A 6975-nucleotide genomic window follows, 5' to 3' on the forward strand; every position below is an offset into this window, starting at 1 on the left:
AGCCTAGAGGAATCCACGTGAGTAGTAATCTTACCAGTACAGAAGGACAAGAGTGATACATGCATGCTTCAGTAAGATTGTCTTCTTAGCGTTCATATCAATGGTTATCAACTGTACCACAGAAATGGAATGTAAAGTCACAGAAAATAGATGTTCTGGTGGAAGCTAGAGAGAAGTTTTTGGGTGTACGAGATTTATATTCAGAAGAGTTACAGGCAGTGTTGAGGGATGGTGTCCTATCCTCCCAGGTGGTTGGCGTGGTGCAGGAGCAGATAGGGTCAAAGTACAGGAATGGGTTAGTGGGTTTTTAATGAGTGTAATTGGTAGCTGCAGAGAAATACCTGGGTGTGTGAGATTACTGCAGAAGAGTTACAAGAATTGTTTTGGTTGAAATAGTGGTATATTGATGGTTGTTGGTGCAATTTAAAACAAAATCCCCTTTTTATTTTTGTATCAAAACTGTAATGTGACTGAACACTCACTATCAATCAGCGGGTTGCGACGTGCACAAACAAAATGTGCGAACGCCATAATACCAAGGAAGAAGAGGAGATACACTTTCACATGACAGGCCCATGGACTCCACCCTGCAAAAAAAAAAAAAACGGTTTCCAGGGCCTGGTAGATATTTCGCTGACATGCTGAAAGAATCTGGGCAACACCCTATTACCAAACCCACACATCCTGTACGTATCACGACTCAGGATATGACCCAGATGCAGACACAGGAGGTGGACAGTACAGTTCTCAGATGATTTATTGTAAACACGGGGTAAAGGGCAGGTCGTGGACAGGCAGGGGTTTGTGATCAGGTCAGAGTCAGGCAGGTACAGGACGGCAGGCAGGGGTTTGTGATCAGGTCAGAGTCAGGCAGGTACAGGACGACAGGCAGGGGTTTGTGATCAGGTCAGAGTCAGGCAGGTACAGGACGGCAGGCAGGGGTTTGTGATCAGGTCAGAGTCAGGTAGGTACAGGACGAAAGGCAGGGGTTTGTGATCAGGTCAGAGTCAGGCCAGGATCGGGTGTCAGGGCAGGAAGAGGTTCATAATTATAAACTATAATCAAACTGTTGAAGTGGGTGACACTCCACAAAAATTCTGGCTTGAATAGCTGGGTGCTCGGTAGTATATGACAATAACTTCAAATGAAATCACAAATTCCAGAAACTGGGAAACGGCGGCACTCATAATAGTTCAAATAAAAATGTTTAAAACGCCGTTATCAGAAAGTCGTTTTCTCATTTCATCTTTTGTATTATTTCCCCCCCCCCCCCGGCAGTTACACCTTGATCAGAGCATCAAAAGATGTTCCAAAATTATTGTATATACATTTGTGTATGCAGTTCCCTAGGTGATTAATATAATTGCCTCACCTGTGTGAGGGTGGTACATAGTGGTAATAAAACATTAGTTTTACATTAGTTACAGTATACATCAAATATATCTACAAATACACAGATCAGCAGAATAAACTAGATGCATAGCATGTAGGTACCATGATGACATGTAGGACATTTGCTAAAATGGTGGTGCATTTAGTTACTTCCTATTGCACAGTAAAGCCTACACAAATAGATGATTTTGGGGAATAAAAAAACAACAACATCTGGATAGAAAGATTGTGATTGAATGTCGGAATTTATACATTTGTAGTATAAGCATTGAAAATACAGTGCAGCTATATAATCGCCCCGTGTGGCTAGTTGTAGGAGCTATGGCGCTTGCAACGACTCAGGGTGTGTGGGTTTCGATCTCCTCACGGGGGCCAGTACAAAAAAAAAAAATATGAATCTATTGTACTTGTAGTCGCTCTGGATTAAGATAGCGTTTTGCTGAAATGACTTAATGTAATGTAAATGTAATCTATAAAAAAAAGATTCAATACGATGCCCTCTGCTGGTAGTTTAGTGTATTTCTTCCATCCCACTTGTACAGCACCCGCTGAGCAAACATTCACAGATTCTTTTTTTTAAACAGTTATCAAACACAACAACCTTTGGCCAAACGACGTGCCCCTCCCCCCCCCCCCCCCCAATGTGAACTGTTGAAGTGTGAGTATATAATTCACTTTAGAGTTCTGGGTACCTAGTACATTACCGCGTGGTATTACACCTTGGTTACATGACTTCCAAAATGGTGCATATCGTTCCTCTGTACTAGAAAGTACAAGTCAACAAAACGGAAACACTGAATTATAAATAAGGATCAACTTATATTGAAAGTAGTTTCCACACAGATGTGTTCAGGAGTTAATTTAAACATATCATCCCATCATCCTTCGAGTCATCTATATATAAAAAATACAGTACCCAAATTACCATATTGTTGTCTGACCAGGCTAGAAGGAAATCTCAGTGACTTGAAAGGAGGGACTCAAAGAAGCATCGGGATTTAAGTTGTGTGGTGTTGTGTGTGGCGTGTGCCTGCGGCTGTCTCAGTCACCAGATCCCCAACCCAAAGAACATTATGGAGAATAGGGGCGCTCCGAGACAGCGTTTTCCACCACCTTCAACAAAACACAATAAATGTAAAGTAAGGATGTGTGGCTCCCTCCTCCTCAGACACTTGTAGAATTATGCCAAGGTGCATTGAACTTGTTCTGGTGTCGTTGGCACCAACGCAACCCCCTATTAACACCCTATACACCCTACTAAACACCTGTACCCTATTAACACAACACACCCTATAACACCTATTAACACAAGCCCTATTAACACAACACCCTATAACACCTCCTAGTTAAGCACACACCTTAACCCATTAACACAACACCTATTAACGCAACACCTATTCCACACCTTAACACACATTAACCACTATAACAACAGCCTACTAACAAACACCCTATATAAACCTTTAACCCTATTAACAAAGCCTATATAAACACAACACCCTATAACACTAGCACCCCTATTAACACACCTATTAACACACACACCTATTACACACCCTGATTAAACACCCCACACACCTTATTACACACACCTTAACAACACCTTAATCTAACACTAACCACACCTTATTAACACCCTATTAACACACACCCTATTAAACCACACACAACAACCCCTATTAACAAACCCGACAAGCACACCTATTAACACACCACCTATTAAAAATCCTTTAACACCCGTTCAACACAACACCCATTACACACACCCTATAACACACCTATTAACACAACCCTATAACACCTATTAACACACCACCTATTAACACAACACCCATACTTAACACAACACCCTATTAACACACTATAACACCATTAACCACCCACCACCACTATTAAACCACCTAACACCCTATAACACAACACCTCATACCTAGGACACCCTTTACGACAACCCTATAACACCCTATTCAACACCTATTAAACAACAACATATAAACCCATAAACACCCTATTAACACAACCCCTATTTACACAACACCCTATTAACACAACCCACCCTTATTAACACCTTTAACACTCCTATTAACACCTTAGACAACGCCCTATACACAACCCCCTGATTAACCACAACACCCTATTAAAACCACTATACACAACCTAACACAACACCTATTAACACAACTACTGACTAACATCTACCACCATCTACCACTAAACAATCAGCCATAATAACGAGAGCCCCAGAAGGGAGAACTAAGATTCAACCACCCCCACCAAATCCGGAAATTACCTCAAGATCATACCAATCCAATAGGAGACATAGATCCTAAACACATCTACCAGCCAAATTACACATACCACAATCCATCAGATTAGGAAGCCATAAGCCGGAGACTAGATCAAATCTTAGCAATCTCCCAAACCTACCAACTAATACAAAGATCGAGAGTTTATAAAGGAGAACTAGAACATCTACCAACCCACTACCACTATCAGATTAGATTATAAGGAGACTAGACATCTACCCAACCCCACAACCCACCATCAGATTAGTGACACAAGCAACTAGATCATCTAAACCACGCCCCACACACCACTATCAGATTAGAGTTATAAGGGAATCCACATCATCACCAAATTAACACCACTACCCCAAAACAAAAAATTATCCAAGATATAGCACCATTAGGAACTAGACATCATACCAGCCCACTTACCACTATGCAGACTTCCGTATGCACCATAATGGAGACTAAAGACATCTAGTCACCCCAAACAATACAAACAATACTAAGAATTAGCAGTCCCATAAAGAACTCTAGACGAATTTAAATCTAATTACCAACCCAACTAACCACTACTTAAGAATTTAAGAGCAACACCAAGAAGGGCCGAGACTAGACCACCCTTATACCAAGCCCACTAAATCTAATCATATCAAGACATCCTCTTAGAACCACAAGAGCGAGACTAGACATCTAACCCACATAACCCGACAAATGACACCACTATACTCCAAAAAATTAGCAGTCATCACGCTGATACTAGTATTATCTAACCAAACCCCCATACACCATCATATAGACCGCCACTAAAGGAGACTAGAGATCTTAATCCTAAAACCACCAAATCAAATTCAAACCCACTATCAGATTAGGAGCCATAAGGAGACTAGACATCAACCACCACAAAACCCCACTATCAGTAATTTTAGTAGCAACATCCTTAAAAGCGAGACGTAGACATCTACCCACCCCACTACCACTATCAATTTAGAGCCATAGAAGACTAGACCCCCTTATCTACCATGACCCAACAACATCCACCACTATCAGATTCGACCCATAAGGGAAGACTAGACATCTAGCCACCCCACTACCCCCCACTATAAAGATTAGAGGTGTAAAGAGACTAGACATCTACCAACCCACTACCACTAAAGATTAGAAGCCACAAGGGAGACTAGACAGCTACCAGCCCACTACAACTATCAAATTGAGCCAACAAGCGGAGACTAGACATCTACCAACCCACAAACCACTATCAGATTAGAGCCACAAGGGAGACTAGACATCTACCATATCTGAAACACACTATCATATTAGAGCCATAAGGAGAACTAGACATCAACCACCACCACAAATCCACTATCAGATTATAAAGAGCCATAACAGACACCGAGTGACATCTACCCCAAACCCAACTTACCTACACATTAAGAATTAGAAAAGCCCCACACACGGAGCACTTAGACATCTACCTAAGGAACCCATACCAGTATCAGATTAGATTATAAAGGAAGACCTAGACCATTTCTACCAACCAGTATTCCACAATCAGATTAGAGCCATAAAGGGAGACTAGGACATCTACCACCACATCTACCACCATCAGATTGTAGCAGCCATAAAGGAGACTAGACATCTACCAGATCCTCAACAAAACACTCACCAGCGTACCTCAGATTAGAGCCATTAGGAGACTAAGACATCTAGCACCCCACCCTCACCAATACTATCAAACAAGCAAATTAGCCAGTTATAAAGGAGACTAGACATTACCAACCCATACTAAACCACTAAAATCACCCTATTAAGAGTTATAAAGGAGAACTAGATCAACTACATACCAACCCAACAACCAGCTATCAGATAGTGCACCCACAAGCGAGTGGGTGAAAGAACACACTAGAACACCTCTACCAAACCCCACTATACCCACTATCAGAATTAGGATAAAATTAACAAAGAAGAACATCAGCACTAATTCTATCCAGACCCAACCACTAAACCACCTATCAGATCCCTCCGAAGCCATTATTTAAATTTTTAATTCCGTTTTTTTTTATGGAGGACTAGACATCTACAGCCCAGCTACCACTATCAGATTAGAGCCATAAGGGAGACTAAGACCATTATCTAGCAACCCCACTACAACTATAAGATTAAGTTATAAAGGAGACTAGAAAACATCTACCAACTCCACTAACCAACATTATTATAATTAGACCAAGCCATCAATGTGAGACTAACGAAACAACAATCTAGAACCCCGCCCACCTGACAAACTATAAGATATCAGCCCACAAGGGAGACTAAGAACCAACCTACCAACCCACAAAACCACTATTCAGATTAGAGTCATCGGACCTCCCACTCAAAATTATCTTAACCCCCACTACCCACCAAATCCCTAAATTAGAACGCCAACAAAGGAGACTAGACTTTCCTATCCACTATCTACACAAATAAATCCAGAACTTAGAACCCATAACAAAGGAGACGAACAATCAACACCACCACAAAGATACCTAACAATAGCCCTCCAGATTAGAAGCCCCCATAAACACAAGGAGACGTATACATTCTACCACCACCCAACTAAAACCACTATCAGATTAGAGCCGATTACGAAGACTAGACAATCTACCACCCACTACCACTATCCAGATTCGAGCCAATTAAGCCAATCATAAGAAAGAGACCTAAGACCATCTACCGTGCACTTCCCAACAATCCACCCTAAAATCCTAGACCACACGGGAGGACTAGACATCTACCATATCTTACCACACCTATACATTAGTAGCAGCCATACACCAGGTAGTACTAGACATCCAAAACCAAACCAAACACAAACCACTATCAGAACAGCACCATAAAGAAGAGTAGACATCCCACCAATCCCCACTACCACTATAAGAATTAGAGCCACAAGGAGACTAAGAAACATCAACTACCCAGCCAACCAACTTACCATAATATCAGATTAAGACCAGATTAATCAAAGAGACTAGACGATCTACCAACCCAGTACCCACTATCAGATTAGCAGCCATAAAGCAGACTAGACATCTACCACAATCTACACCATTCAGAGTAGAGCCATAAAGGAACTAGGACACATACAACCACCACAAAACCATTCCATCAGCATTTTATAACAGCCAAAAGGACGACCTAATATCTATCTCTACCCGCCCAACTACCACTATCAGATTTACGACTCCATTAAGAGGAAACCTAGAATCAGACCCACACCCACTACCACTATCAGATTAGAGTTATAAAGAGACTAGACATC

Source organism: Salvelinus sp. IW2-2015, unplaced genomic scaffold (assembly GCF_002910315.2).
Source record: "Salvelinus sp. IW2-2015 unplaced genomic scaffold, ASM291031v2 Un_scaffold967, whole genome shotgun sequence".
Taxonomy (NCBI): domain Eukaryota; kingdom Metazoa; phylum Chordata; class Actinopteri; order Salmoniformes; family Salmonidae; genus Salvelinus; species Salvelinus sp. IW2-2015.